The sequence below is a fragment of the Pleurodeles waltl genome, chromosome 6, assembly GCF_031143425.1.
Source record: "Pleurodeles waltl isolate 20211129_DDA chromosome 6, aPleWal1.hap1.20221129, whole genome shotgun sequence".
Lineage (NCBI taxonomy): Eukaryota > Metazoa > Chordata > Amphibia > Caudata > Salamandridae > Pleurodeles > Pleurodeles waltl.
In genome coordinates this window covers 1,430,336,448-1,430,352,966 of record NC_090445.1, presented here as the reverse complement: position 1 = coordinate 1,430,352,966, position 16,519 = coordinate 1,430,336,448, and positions in this window count along the sequence as shown.

Genomic DNA, 16,519 nt, shown 5'->3' with positions numbered 1-16,519 from the left:
TGTCTATTTCAATGTCCCCATACTCCACACACATTCTCAGTCACGCCCCGATGCTTGGGGCAGTGGCATCTTTGCGGATTGTGTTTTAAGGGAAGCTAGCCTGACATTCCTATATGTGCTTCGAGCGCTGAGGTACGGTCAGCTGGGAGGAAGTATGGGAGACAGATGACAGCCAGAGACTCATGACAGGCAGCACCCCCGCTTGATTACTGGACCATCAGCCAAATAAAGGTTTCTTGGCATATTCAAACTCCATATCCATGCTTCCTATATGATTTGTCGGGGCACGTTTTATTTGTCTACTTCAGTTCCCCCCATATGACTTTTCTGAGTCTAGAGGCCTAATATAAATTTGGGTGGTTATACCTTATAGAACATCTACCACAAAAAAACGCAGACGTCCAGTTTGCGCACCTGCATATTCTACTGATTCATCCTGAGTACAAATAAATGTGGTGTTACCGATTTGGGGGTTTACACTGGGTCTGCTATCAGGAAGACCATAGAGAGGCCATGAGGTCACCGCAGATAACGTCGACTGTCATCTCTATTTAAAGTAGCCACTATTTTGGGTGACATAACGTCTGTGCAAGACCGCCATATTCTCGGTGGTCTTGCACAGAACCGAAGGAACAGTAGGATATGTTTCCCCGGCATGCTGAAAGAAAACACCCAGTACGTCTAGGTTTCTCAGATTATGGCACTGGAATTGGCCCATCTTTGTGTATTCTGTTTTTTTCATCAAGACTGACAGAGGCAAATCAGGGCAAAGACGTATAAGGGCATGGGGAAAGTGGGCAATTGCACAGGGCTCCCAATTTCCAAGCACCCCCCACCCCCGCCGGGAAAGTGATCAGTGACACTCTCTCTTTTTGACTTTTTCTTATATTCTCTTTCTAAACTTCTCTAACTCCTGTCCATCTCTACCTTTGACTGTGTCTCTCTAGCTGGTGCCATCTTAAGGATTTTGGGAATCCAAGGCAAGATATATTTCATCTGTTTTGTGTGGCCCTGAGTTAACAAGAAATGGGTAACAAATTAAAAACGTGTCCCTTACAGGGGCGCCCAAAATATGTTTTGACCAGGACCCCAAAATTCCTTAAGACAACATTGAATCAGGGAACAAAAGCAGACACCGAGAACGGGTATTAGGTAAGATAAAGTGTTTATTTATTACACCCACAATGATGTACTATTCTGTTTTTCCTTAAATAAGGAATGTGATTATTATTCGGTACATATAAATTGCGAACAATGTAAAGTAAACGATTGGAAAGTGCAACAACAATGTAGTCAGCTACGTTTTTGGTGAGTGGGTTACTATTTGTATGACAGGAATAAGTAAGAGTTGAGAAAACCCAGTTGAGCAGACTTGATACTGTGTCTAAAAGACATTCTGGGTTTCTTTTGAGATTGAACATCAGAGAAGATTCAAATGAAAGAGTGGGTGTTTATTGATAATATCAACAAAAGATCAAGAACTAGCGGCCTTCATTCTTCATAAGACCTCGTTCTCTTCGCCCTTCCGAGACAGACAGAATGCATTACACATGGGTTGTTTGTACAAGAGTTACATAGTTCACTAAATCCAAGTGTATTGGACAACCTACGTAGTGCTGACACTTAATTAGCCACTAGTTTCATGTTTGCTTTGGGTTCTATTAAAATGTGTTTCTTTCTAAGACAAAATTAACCTTATCTCCAAATTGTCCTTTACGTTTCATAGAGCTTCTCTCTATTACCTCTACTAACAAATATATCAGGAATGGTATATTTTCCATCCCTTAATATCAAGGATGTGGAGAAGGAACTGCTGTTTTTCGAGAGAAGAGAGCTTCTGCCCCCTTTGTTATTAAATGGGATTCAAATAGTTTGAGCCACGCGTTCTAGTTCAATATTGGTTCCTCAGATTTATATAAGAAGGGCACAGACTGTTAAATGCTTCTACCCAATAATACGTGGAAGGAGTGAAGGGCATAATATGTACAGCTTGCAGAACATATTTCCAATCACCAGTAGTTGATATATTTGACCACAAGATGGTGCTGTACCTATTGTTGAAGATACCAGTCAAAAAACACTAAGTAAATTGGAAGGAAAAGATGAAAAATGTTGAATGTACACCGCCTCCCAGGCAAGAAAGGTGAGTGTTGTACAATCATTATGTCTCTGGCTCTCCACTTAAAACTAATTTCCGTAATCAGGATTTAGTTATCCGTATCGTTACGGGACATATCAGCGTGTCCCCCTTCCCATGTATAAACTGGGCCAGGGAACTCCTGTGACAGTACAGGTGTGTCAAATGTGGGGACTCCTGCTCCTGTAATGACGACTTTATATTTAAAAGACTTTTCCGGAGCCTCACTATACTATGACGGTAAAACAGTGGCATGACGCAAAATGATGCCAGCAATCTCCCTGCCCCAGGCAGAATGTGATATTTGGTGCGGTAGGGTCCTCCTGAGTCTCCCCTATCTCACAGATATTAATAGACCTTCGAGGCTTGGCCTGAATAGGATCCACCCACCCTGAAAGGTTAGGGAATCTGTGAAGGGATCCCCCACTCATGGACATCATTTACGGGTCAGCTGCGACCTCTGCCTTGCCCTTTGCGACCCATGGCACCCCCTTCGCGACCGCAGGCCTCAGAGGTGGCAAAATCAGTACCAGGAGCATAGGTGCTGCTCGTTCTTGCAGACATCAGTTGGCGCTCCATTTGAAGCTCCATTTTCCTTGTGTTCTGTCAGTGTTTTATTACACTAATAGTGAATAAAGATATTATTCACTGTTTGTGGAATAAAGAATGGAGTACAATTAGGTAGCATATGACCCTCACTGGCATCCCAGGCAAGTAAACATACTTTTAAATGTATGGTATGTGCATGCTCGCGGGTGAGAGTCTGGTTATGAAAGAATGTGTAAAAAAAAGTATGTGTGTATAAGCAGGTGTGTGAGTAAACGTCAAGGTCAAATGGCTTGTGATGTCACTTCCGCTACCCCAAGCATTTGGCGAATTGACATTCCTGTTCCACACCCACCCGCCATCACCACTGCAGGGGCTGCAGTTTGTGTTACGCCCCTCTAAAAAGAGATAGACTCTATAATGCCCTGAGAAGAATCTTTCCCATGGAAGAATGAGCTTGCTGTTCAGTTGATGGTGATAGCACATCAAAGTGTCATTTAAAATGGCGTCTTCAATCTGGCTTCAAAATGGCATCAAAGAAAATGGCTGACTTCTCTTTGTCCGGTGGGTTTAAGTAAGAAACGTTCCAAATTCTTCAGGGTCTTCGATTGGAGGGTTCATAGGGTGTTTTCTCTTTGACCAATGAATAGTGTCTTTCTCTTAGTACTCATTTATGCATAAGGTGTCCTTTGAGTTTTGGAACACAAGTAGCAACAAAGTTTGCCAATTATTTCTGTATCAGAGTCTTTATTGTCTGCACCTGCAGAAGCTGACCTTGCTTCAAAGGGGATGTAACTTGCCTAGCACGAAACCTTGAGATAAGTGTATTAGTCATTCTACTGGAAAAATACAGCCTTAAAGTTTAAAATACGCTTTTGTTTATACAAGTCAAAACCACGCAGTTTAATTAGACACCAGGCAACTAGGCCAAAGCTTCTGCTAAATTTAAGCTAAGCATATAACAGTTTTCAACAAGAATAAATTTGCAAATATGACGGATTACTACATTGTCGCTTCTTCATGATTAATATAAGCTTGTTTATAATAATGGCGAACTACTTTGTGGGCACATTTTCCCACATACATTATTTTTCTATGCTATAATTACATTTTCTTATACGATTTTGTTACATGATATATGAATGTTTGTTAGTCTTTCTATTTCTGCTTCATCAATCCCTCCTCTGATGACTAATTATGTCATCACATCAAATCTTCCATCACAAATTTTATCTCATTACATTTCTGTTTAGTAATTTGGCATTTCAGTCGTTCCCTCTTCCTTTTTGTCCCCTCTGATTTTTCCCTGTATATTTCTACTATTTTATTTTGTTCTTTCTCTTCTCTTCTCCTTTTGCTTCTTGATTTCAATATTTAATAGCTTTCCATATTCCCCAAATACCTATTAAGCAAATTAATATTATTAATATTCCTTTTACTATTTTCAGTAATATTCTGTTCCAAATGTTGCTGAGCCAATTTCCCACGGAAGCAAATCCTTTTCCAACCTTTTCCCATACTCCTGGTTCTTTCAATTCTTTCAAATCTGCACTATTGTTAGTTAAAATTTGTAAGCATTTTCCTAATTTTCCCACTGTTGTCTGGTATGTATGAACAACAGTGACGTGCACTAAGCATTTTGCAAACGCCGCCATTCTTTGCTAAAAGAATGTCTAAAGCAAGCCGATTTTGAAGAGTCATAGCTCTTTCTGCAGCAAGTTCAGTATCCATCAGGATCATTGCTCCTGAGAATTTTGTCAGCATGTTATCCACAATGGTAGACAACTTTCGTATTTTGATTGAATTCAATATGACTCCTACTGAAGGAATCATCGCTCCAAATATATCTCCTACCACACCAGAAGCTGTCTCCCTTTTCTGAATACGATATAATTCAGACAGCTGTGAAAATGTCTTTAAGTCTTCTAGTTGATAAATCTTTGGAAATACTATTCCCAAATGACATCTCCCATACCATCCCTTTGGAAGACGATAATAGGCGTTGAGTCCACAAATATAGTATACTCCTGGAGTAGCTGGATCTAGGCCATTTAACATGAACGTCCATTTAGCCTGAAACAAAAACACGTGTTTACATTCACTCGTCCCTACAAAGACTGTGTCATAATATGATTTAGGTCTATATATACAAAGCTTCCCTATATGTATTGCGTCTAAAGCTAGTCTCCCTTGTGTCTTTATTGCGGCAAAAGCATAGTTATCTACAGATGTCCCTTTCTGTAATTCTTTTTCTAATTTTTCCTTCACCATTTTCCTTCTATCTTCAGTGTGATCCAAAAAGCTTTTCTCTACTGGTGAAAGCAAGCATGTAAAGTTTTCTCTATGAGCTTGAGCTGCAGAAAAAGGTGATAGTGGTTCGAAGAAACCCCTAACTATTTTTATATAATAATCTCTTGCTACTTTACTCAAGCACTCTGTTATGGGGACATATGGAAACATGACATCATGATTGGAATAGAAGTATTGAATATACTCCTGCCAAAAAATCTGGTTAGTAACAAACTACATGTTATTCCATATGTAAGAGGCATGCTATGATATGTCACTCCTTCTATTACTGAGGTAGGTATTTTTGTACACACATAACAATCCTTTGAATCCATTGTCTCAACATACTTCATTCAGCAAGCGATAGATGTTAGAAGAAAGTTCTTTCTTGTCGTGTAAATATTTCTCGTCTTGTTCAAGTTTCTGCAAAGGAGTTAATTCAGTAGTAGTTTTAAAGGTAGAAGCATCATTTGTGTCTCTTTCATTCCCTCCATGCATTTAAGAATTATTGCCATAATTATTAGTACACATGCAGTTATTAGACCTATACACATATATTTACAACATTTCATTTTATGTCCTTGTGTAGTATTGCCTGGCATGATCTATATAGAATCAGAAAGTTGAAGACACTTTATCAAATCAGATTTGCAGATATATATATGTAAAGCTGAACAAGGTCAAAGTACACACGGTTTTCTTTAGCAGCTTAGTCTTTTGTCGGTTTAGCAGCTTTGTCTCAAAATCGGTTTCAAAGTCAATCAAGTTATCAGTGTCTTATTCGGTTCAAAAGTCAATCAGGTTATCAATGTCTTATTCGGTAATGTTCATGAAATTTCACTTTTCAAGTACCAAAGTGTCGCTCTGCTTCTTCGTTTTCAAGACTGAGAGATAGAAATTTGTCTGACCAATCGTTAGTGGCTGTGTATGCCCACTCTGGACCAGAATATCTTCTGCTCGGTATTCTTTTCCTTTTCAATTTTGCATCTCTTTCGATTCTCTTTCGCTTATGTCTTTTTCTTTGGCTGTGTCTTTTCCTTCATTCAATGTCGTTATTACAATAGACACTTCTTTTCTTTTCTCCTTCAGCTTTGGCCCTTTATTTTTGTTTAATGTTTCTTTAGTCTTTGATTTCACTGGCGATATGCTTTGTCTCCATTTCGCGCTGTTTTCACCTGATGGACCTGCAACCGGTTCTTGAAGAATTTGAACAATTTCACTCTGCTCTGTCTTGCCTCCTTCCCCTAGGAGGTCAATCAGGTTTTTATCCTTCTTTTCCTGTATCGTCTGCTTCTAAGAAAGCCCTCCTCTTATCAGGCTCTCCTGCGTCTTCACCTGTGATAGGATCTTTGTCACTTCCAGGATCTTTGTCACCTCCTGAGGCTTCTTCTCTGCTGTCCTCAAAAGGATCGACTGCTTCTTCCTCAGAGAATATTTCTTCTGTCTCTATTTCTTCTTGTTCGCTTTCAGGCTCCTTTCGTTCTGTCTCAGTGCCTGCTACTTTCCTGTCAGTTGTAGGTACTTTAAGTGCTTCCATTTCCTCTTCTGTGGGACACGTCACCCTTTTTGTGTGACTGGCGTGAATCCAGTTGGGAACCCTCGCACACTTCACAGCAGTGGTAGTTGTCAGAATCACTTGAAAAGGTCCTTTCCAACAGGGTTCCAAACACGATTTCCTCACGTGCTTCTTTATCACCACCCAGTCACCTGCCTTCAGGGCGTGTCCTGGACCTTGGATCGGTGGCAAGGTGGTTGCCTCCACCTGGTGAGAAAAAGAGCGGACCACATCAGCCAGACCTTTGCAGTAGTCCAATACCATGTCATCTGTAATATATACAAGAGCATTTGCAGGAACTGCTGGAAGTCTCATGGCTCTGCCCATGAGGATTTCATGCGGTGATAGTCCAGTTTTTCTATCAGGTGTGTTTCTCATTGACATTAACACCAAGGGCTACGCGTCAGGCCATTTCAAATTTGTGGATGCGCATATTTTCGCCATTCTTGATTTTAGCATGCCATTCATTTGTTCCACTAGTCCTGATGCTTCAGGGCGATAGCTACAGTGCAATTTCTGCTCAATGTTTAATGCTGCACATAGTAGTTTGATTACTTCGTTATTGAAGTGACTTCCCTATCTGATTCTAAAGAGATCGGGAATCCGAAATGTGGTATTAGTTCTCTCAAAAGTAGTTTTGCAACTGTGAGACTGTCATTTCTGCGTGAAGGGTATGCTTCAATCCAGTGACTAAAAATACACACAATCACCAACACATATTTCAAGCCTCCATGCATAGGCATCTCAATGAAATCCATTTGCATCCTGCTGAATGGCCCACCTGCTCTTCCAATGTGGCTCAAATTTACTACTGTTCCCTTCCCTGCGTTCATTTGTTGGCAAATAACGCAACAATGGCAAACTGCTTCAGCAACTTGGCGGAATTTGGGATTAAACCAATCAATTTTGAATAATCTAATCATGGCATCCCTTCCAAGGTGGGCTTGTCCATGATATAATCTGGCTAATTGGGATAAGAGACTGTCTGGCAAAACTAATCTCCCTTCACTTGAAACCGGCAAATCATCTGGCTCCTTACGCATTGTAATTTACTGCATGAGAGTTTTTCATCCTTACTGACATTATTTTGTAGGAATTTCAGTTCTTCGATTGTGTCTACAACTTTTAGAGCAAAGGCTTCACTTGGTTCAAGTTCTGGCTCATTTATCAAGTTCCATTCGTCTCTGAGCAATATACAGTTCACTGCGCAAAAAAACCTTGCGACTTGATCTGCATATCCGTTTCCCAAAGAAACAAAGTCTTGTGATTTCGAGTGTGCACTGCATTTTACCACTGCTACTTCTCCTGGTAACTGAATAGCATGTAACAATTCCCTTATTCTTTCACCATTTTTCACTGGTGATCCTGAAGAGGTCATAAAGCCTCTTTGTGACCACAATTGTCCAAAATCATGCACTATTCCAAATCCGTACTGACTGTCAGTGTAAATGGTGACTTTCATTAATGCAGAAAGTTGGCAAGCTCTAGTAAGGGCTACTAGTTCCCTACTTGTGCAGAGTAAACTCCTTGAAGCCAAGATGCTTCTAGAACACCAGTTATTGTACATACAGCATATCCTGCTTTCAATATTCCTAGTGCATCTCTTAATCATGAACCATCAACAAAAATAATTTGACCATTTTCTTCCAATCGAGTATCTTTGATATCAGGTCTTGGTTTTGTACAAAATTCAGTCACCTGAAGACAGTCGTGCTCGATGTCTTCGGCGTTCTCAATTTCAACATTTTCACTGGGAAACAAAGTTGCTGGATTCAACGTAGTGCACCTTTTCAGCTGCACATTGGGTGATCCCAAAATTACTGTCTCGTACCTTGTAAGCCTAGCACCAGTCATGTACTGTGTTCGGGAACGTGTCAAAAGTATTTCGACTGAGTGAGGGACCATAACTGTTAAAGGATGTCCCATCACTATTCTTTCACTCTGATTTAGGCTTATACCAACTGCTGCTACAGCACGCAAGCATCCTGGTAAGGCTGCTGCTACTGGATCCAAAGTAGCTGAAAAATATGCTACTGGCCTGTTTACGCCACCATGGGCTTGCGTCTATACAGACAAGGAACTTGCATCACGTTCATGACAAAACAATGTAAAAGGCTTTGTGTAATCAGGCATACCTAAAGCTGGAGCTCTGCACATGCATTCCTTTAATTCAATAAAGGCATCCATTTCATCTCTTTTCAACACTATTTCATCCTGTGCATCTTTCTGGGTCAGTTTCAGTAAAGGTTTGGCTAGAGTGAGAAATTGGGAATCCATTGGCGACAATAGCTCACCATTCCCAAAAACGTTCTCACCTCTTTTCTCGTTTTGGGTGGACTCATTTGAAGTACACTCGTTATTCTTTCTTTCATTATTCTTCTCGACCCTTTTTCTATTTGGTGACCCAAATATTTCACTTTCTTCTGGCAGAACTGCAATTTTGAAGGAGACACTTTGTGTCCATTCCTTCCCAAATGGTTCAGTAGGGCTATAGTGTCAACTGTACAGTCATTTTCTGTCTTGGATGCGATCAGTAAATCGTCAATATACTGTACTAAGGTTGATTCAAAAGGTAATTCCAATGATTCCAAATCTTTCTTTAGAATCTGATTGAAAATTGATGGTGACTCCGAAAACCCTTGAGAAATTCGACACCAACTGTAGACTCTGTCCAGAAATTTAAAACAAAAGAGAAATTGGCTGTCCTCATGAAGAGGCACAGAAAAGAATGCTTGTGATAAGTCGATGACTGAGAACCACTCTGCATCACAGGGAATTTGAAACATTATTACAGCTGGATTTGGTACTACGGGACAACATTTGACTATTATGTCATTTATTTTTCTCAAATCTTGAACAATTCGGACCTTTCCACTTGGTTTTATTAGTCCCATGATTGGTGAATTACATAGACTACTTAGTACTTCTTTCAGTACTCCCTGTTTCACAAATTTGTCAATGAGTTGGGCGACTTTCATGAGAGTGTCTTATGACATATGGTATTGCGGAGTCTGAGGAAAATTGACATTAGGTTTTACAGTCACTTTCACTGGTTCTGCTCCTTTGACTAATCCTACTTCTTTCCCTGTCATATCCCACACTTCCTTTTCAACTGTTTCTTGTAACTCAGCTGGAATATCTGCTTCAGTGAGCTTTGGATAAAGAGTAATCAGGGGGTACTCTTCATCAACAGTTTCCGTTTCGTCCTCTCCTAAACTGTCCTCTTCTTCCTCATCACTGTTTGTCTGAATTTTGATTCCATTTTTTAGCACATAATCGAGCATCCCAATTTGTACAATAAACCTCTCCCTAATACGGATATCGGACTTGAGTCACACACCACAAATTTATGTGACCCTTGAAAGTTACCATTTCTGACCTGCACTGGATCTGTGATTGGGTTTGTCAGATAGCTGTTTGCTACTCCCACTACTTGAACTGTTCTCCCTGAAAGCGGCAAATTTGGTACTTCGATGCTTCTGACTGTAGAGCGTGTAGCTCCTGTGTCAACCAAAAATGAAACGCTGTGACCCATAACTTTTCCTTCCACATATGGTTCCTTTTGATCAACTTCCAAAGATGCTGCAAGCATACAATTTCCCTCCTCACCTGAACCTTCACTCTCCCATACATTGTTTATTCCATTCTCACTGTGTAACGGGAATTGGTGTGCTGTGTCACTTTGATTCATTCCTTGACCTGTGACCTGTTGAGGAAGCATTACTTGTTGCTGATTCATTGGCGCTAAGGGTACTTGCATTTGCTGATTAGGTACCATAGGAAACTGCTGTTGCATTGGCTGCAACTGTGCCATTTGTACACGGGGCATTTACACCTGCTGTTGTTGTATAGGTTGTAGACCCTGCATCTGATTTACATTATTTTGGAAATTTTGGATTTGGACCTCTCAATTTCGGTCCTCTCATATTCTGAAATGTATTGACATCATTGTTTTGCTGACCTACACCTTCCTGTAGCAACATTGGGCACTCCCGTTTCCAATGCCCGATGATTCTGCACGTGTGATATGGCATCACCTTCTTCATTGCCTGTATACCATTTGGAATCACAACAGTATTTAAATCAGGACCATTATTCACAAAACCTCCTCGCCTCTGCCTCTCATCTGTGGCTGAAACATAGCATTTCCCTGCTGTTGCTGCTGCGGCAACTGTTGTTGGAAACCTTGCAAACCTTGTAAACCTGTCTGGGCTGCTTTAATCTGCATCACCATCACTTTCTCTTTCAACCTTTTCTGCTTTGTCTCAATCTCATCACTGCAGTATTTTGCATAGTTCAACACTTCATCGATCGATTTTGACTGCCAACAAATCAAATGCATTTTAATCATCTGGCTAATTTCAGGTCTCATTCCTTCCACAAATCTGAATACAAAATGGAGCATGTCTTTTGCCTCAATCGTTTCCATGCCACTGTAATTTTTAAATGCTTTCAACAATCTCTCATAGTATGCATGTATTGACTCTTTAACTTCTTGTGCTGTTCTGTCAATCCTCTGCCAATCTACATTTTTCGACGCAACTTTTGTTTTCAAATGCTCAATCACCTTATGATATAAACTCATTTCCGTAGGCGATGGTGCACCTGTGTCCCTATCTCTTTCTGGTTCACTTGTTGGCCAACCTACAGCCCTTTTACAATCTTCCCACAAATCTGCCGGAACTACAATTTCGAATAAAGTATTCAGGTCTTCCCAAAGACATTTTGCGAGTTTCACGAATCTATCTGTCTGTTGATACCATTCGATCGGTTTCTCTCTTAACTTAGGGAAATCATCCGTAAAGGATTGAATGTCACACCTGTGCCATGGTACATGGATAAGTTTTACCCCTGCTGTTTCTCTCATTGGTAACATGGTTATCAAATCATCATTCTGTTGTACTTTATCATTCCGATCTGGGGTACTTTCTTTCTTCTTATCCTTTTTCTTGACCCACCCACCACTTGTCTAAACATCTCCAAACCTGCGCACTTTGCAGTATCTCTTTAAGGTGTGTTTTCATTCCTGCAGATCTCATGTGTTCAAAATCTTTTGTCTCAAAGTCTAACCTGTAACTTCTGCTCAAGTGCTTTGTTTTAGTTATGTCTATTTTGTATCTGTCTACAATTTCTTATAACTTCTTATGTATGCTGCTCACTTCCTGTGTATGATTGTAACCTGTTCAGACCCATCATTCCCTCTACTAGTTCATCTGCTTCCATGCCCAACCTTATTCTATTCAAATATTCTTCTCCTTTCCCGCTGGGTGTACTCTGTGGGGAGTTCAGGTTGTTCAATCATTGTGTTAACTGTTGTGCGTTTAGTCCCATTAATGTGGCATTTACGTCTACTGATGGTTTCTGTAACATTTCTGTTTGTGAAGTCAGCTGTACTATTAGTGGTGGACTTGACGGAGCACAAATTGGAATTGGGCTAAATTCCAACAAAGACCCAGATCTGTTTGACAGTGTTCCTATAGGAGTCGTTTCTTGGGTATTTTCTATGTATCTTCTTCCTGTCTCATTCTGCGTCATTACACCTTGATCGCATACATTTGGCTTTGCCTGTATATATATTGGTACTGGCGGACCTACAGTGATGGGCAAAGATATTGCGTCCGGATTCTGTCTATTACCCAAATTCTGTGGCATGTTAATTCCCACATTATGGTTCATCATTGTTGACATGTCTCACTGGTTTTCTGCTGTTTGAATGTATTTTGGCACTTCTTGCATCTGCTTTTGAGGCATCAAAATTTGTGTTGATTCGGTTTGAATCAATGTTGGTCTTTGGTAATTCTGTCCTCCCTGCACCATTACATTTGAGGTCATTTCCAAATTACGCTCATCATAATAGCGTCTCTGGACCTGCGGCTGATAATCATTAACATGTTTCAGTTCAGTCATGTCAGGATATATTCTCTGAACTTGTGGTATTTCTGGTGTAAAGGGCATAACGGGACTACTTTGCCTCTGCAATGTTCTCACATTCGGGGTTACAGTAACCTGTACTGGTTCTGGAGGGGCAGTACTAGTGCTTGGGCCATTTTCGCTTTCCACAAATGGTGGTGGACGATCATTTAGCAATTGCAGAATGAACTCCTCATCATCTGATTCGTCTGACCTTTTCGGGTTACCCTTGTTTTCTCTATCTCTGGACTGACTCCTGTTTGTTTTATGAGTAGCTTTCCTTCCTTCCGTCTCTGCTTTGTCAGTAATTGCTGGAAACAATTTAATTCCCTGCAATATATCTGATCTCCAAACTTTTTGGGTGCTATCCCATTTAGCATCCGCTAGTGTCTTTTCTACTTTTCTCACTCTTGACTCAAATTTCTTTTGTAATTGGCTTCTAGCCATTTGTTCCCAAATTGCTAATGCTTCAAACTGTGCTGGTCTTGGAGGTACTTTCATGTCGTATAGTGCAAACCTCAAATTCTCCAAGACTCTTAGGTTAAATGTCCCATGGATGGGAAACGCTACACTTCCATGTGTTTCTGTTAATTTACACCATTGCTTCAACCAAAGGCATGGTGCAACACCCTTTTCTTCAATCACGATGTAAGCTGGTGTACCCTCGGGCGGTGTTTCTTCTCCTACATTTGCTTTAATATATACATCTCCCCTCAAGGCACTCTTAAGTGCTTTGAAAAATTTCATTTTTCCGTCTTTTATTTTCTCAAAATGTAATCAATAAGTGACTTTAATTCACGGAATACTCTTCGCTTGCCTTTCCCCACCAATTGCGCTTCACGGACTGCGTCCAATCCGTGCGCGACCCTTCTCACCAACCAACCTATCCCAGCGCGGCTCCTAGTGACGTCACACTCACACACTGCGGCTGACAAAGTCTTGCGGCTTGTCCTCCTTCAATCAACTTCACTCAAAACTAATTTCTGCTAATATCGTGAGCACTAACCAAAAAGAAGAAAACAAATCTGTCGGTTTACTACAGGAAGGTAATACAATCGCTTCAGAAACCTTAGGGATTTTTCACTAGTCTCAGCAGTTATTCCATCTTTCTCGGTTTCCCACTTTCGCAAGCAAAATTTGACCTGCAAACTTTACTCTCAACTGATCAATGAACTATTCTAGTGCACCTTAGAATTCGTCAAATCTCAAAGTCTAAATTTTCTTTAATTCCTCAATATTCATACTGACTCGTTGACCACGCCCGATCAACCTACTTAAACCAAACAAATTACAACATCAATCAAGTGTCTCATACACTTTTCAACATACTCCGGAGTCTCTTGACCTCGCAGGGCCCGTCTCAACATCAACAACCACGTGGACAATTTTTCCTGCACAAAGCGCTACATTCATATGAAGCTCGACAACTTCCCTACTCTCACACTTTGGAGTATCACTCCTCTAAAATTTTGATTGGAGTTCGTAACCCCCTAAAATCCTCGCAAACTTCACAATTCCTCTGCGGCATTAGCTGTGCAAGCGCGAAACCCTAACTTCACTCATACTGTCACTAGAAATGCTGAAACATTCTCACACCTCCATTTCCTCCATTCGCAAGCTCCGAGATTCCGGGAAAGTCATTGGGGATTTAGGGCATCATCATCTCTTCAACTTGTTTTATCAAAGAAAATTCTAACTTGACTCCGTCTATTGTTCGGATGGGGTCCCAAACGGCTAAACCATCAATCTCTGCTACCATCTACTGATAGCGCGTCCAATCCTTATAAATTACTCATATTTGGACACGCTGGAGGTCGGTGAACCTTTTGACCAAGTTGAGTTCTCCTCATCCAAAATTAGTCGGATCCCTCAAATCAATAACTAATAATCCTTTATAATCAATAACCAATACTCAATTAGTAATCAAACAACACATTAGGAATCAATAACAATCAGTAGTTTGACACACCATGACCTTTCAGTCATGAATAACCACACCTGTTTATTAAAAGTTAATGAGTTTATTTCCCTATATTAACAAGGCTAGCACAATATAAGTAAGTCTCAAAATCAAATGGTATACATATACGAACATTACTAGCTGTCCATAGCGACGGAAGAAATGCAATCTACGCAAAAGCTACTCGGTTATAGCAATGCAAATCACTAATAAAAGTAATTGAATTTGACTAATTTCATACATTGGTCAGCATAACAAGATTTCAATTCAGCATGGTGCATCAAGTGAATACCTAAACTATCCTCTGATTAGCATTGGCATGTGGGGCTTCATGAAAAAGAATTTAATCAACATGAATTTAGAAAACTTCTAAATTTGGGCTCTGTCAAAATAAGCAGTTGGTACCTAAGAAGGAAAATACAATGAATAACACATTTATCCTTTCATAATTACCAAATAAAATCAGCACTCAAGGTAAGTCTTCATCCTTCAGGTACCGGTTCGATCAGCATGGGGCAGATTTCAAAGGGGGCAAAGGTAAGGCAAGTTGTCCTTGCGGCAGCAAGGAAAATGGGGCAAAAGTTACTGCATGGGCAAGACGGGGTAAAATTAAAGTTAAAGTCTCTAGGGTGAGAATTCTTCAAAGTCTCTTTCTCTGGGATAGAGAAAAGGCATCAAAGTGTCCTTTAAAATGGCGTCTTGAATCTGGCTTCAAAATGGCATCAAAGAAAATGGCTGACTTCTCTTTGTCCGGTGGGTTTAAGTAAGAAACGTTCCAAATTCTTTAGGGTCTTCCATTGGAGGGTTCATAGGGTGGCTTCTCTTTGACCAATGAATAGTGTCTTTCTCTTAGTACTCATTTATGCATAAGGTGTCCTTGGAGTTTTGGAACACAAGTAGCAACAAAGTTAGCCAATTATTTCTGTATCAGTGTCTTTATTGTCTGCACCTGCAGAAACTGACCTTGCTTCAAGGGGGATGTAACTTGCCTAGCACAAAACCTTGAGATAAGTGTATTAGTCATTCTACTGGAAAAATACAGCCTTAAAGTTTAAAATACGCTTTTGTTAATACAAGTGAAAACCACGCAGTTTAATTTGAGACCAGGCAACTAGGCCAAAGCCTCTGCTAAATTTAAGCTAAGCATATAACAGTTTTCAACAAGAATACATTTGCAAATATGACGGATTACTACATTGTAGCTTCTTCATGATTAATATAAGCTTTTTTATAATAATGGGGAACTACTTCGTGGGCACATTTTCCCACATACATTATTTTTCTCTGCTATAATCACATTTTCTTATACGATTTTGTTACATGATATATGAATGTTTTTTTAGTCTTTCTTTTTCTGCTTCATCAATGGCACCTCCATTTACACTTGATTACTACTCTGCGCAAAGGGTAAACGCTTCAGCCAAAGTCCTTTCTGCAAGGAAAGGCGAGCATTACACAGATGGTGATACTAATTCTCCTTCACTGTTTTGGCAGTCCCCGCTGTGTTGAAATGGAGATTACTGTTGCTTGCAAAAAGAAGAAGTGTGTCACACAACAATGCAGTTATGAACGACAACAGAGTTCTCCTAGGTATATATTCATTATATGTTTCTTAGCAACAACAGCGGAGTCAATCACTGTTTAGAATTTAACACTATTTTGTATTTAATAAACCATTTCACAATTATTGCGTTAGCATTTTTGTTATGACGAGCCATGAGAGAAAGCTGATACTCAGTCATTCACACCATTTGTAATGGGAAGACCATGTACTACTTGAAGTCACATGACTGACTGTTCAGGAATCCTTGTTTTTACATTTACACAAAAATAGTTTGTCCAGATTTGAATAAGGTGCATAGCACACCCAGAGACTCTTCCAACCAGTAATGCAATATACACTAATAATACCTTAAAGCCTTATCCCTTATCCTACATCTGAACAGCCCTCTTCATGCACTATGTGGTGCTGTCATAACAAATGGCGTGAATACATTTGTGAATTATTATCATCTTCCTCCCCTAGGTCATCATATATCAAGAATAGTAAGTCAATCTGCATGAAACTTCATTTTTAAAGTTTCCTGCAGATTCGACAAAGTTTATTTTATTTATAGTGCCA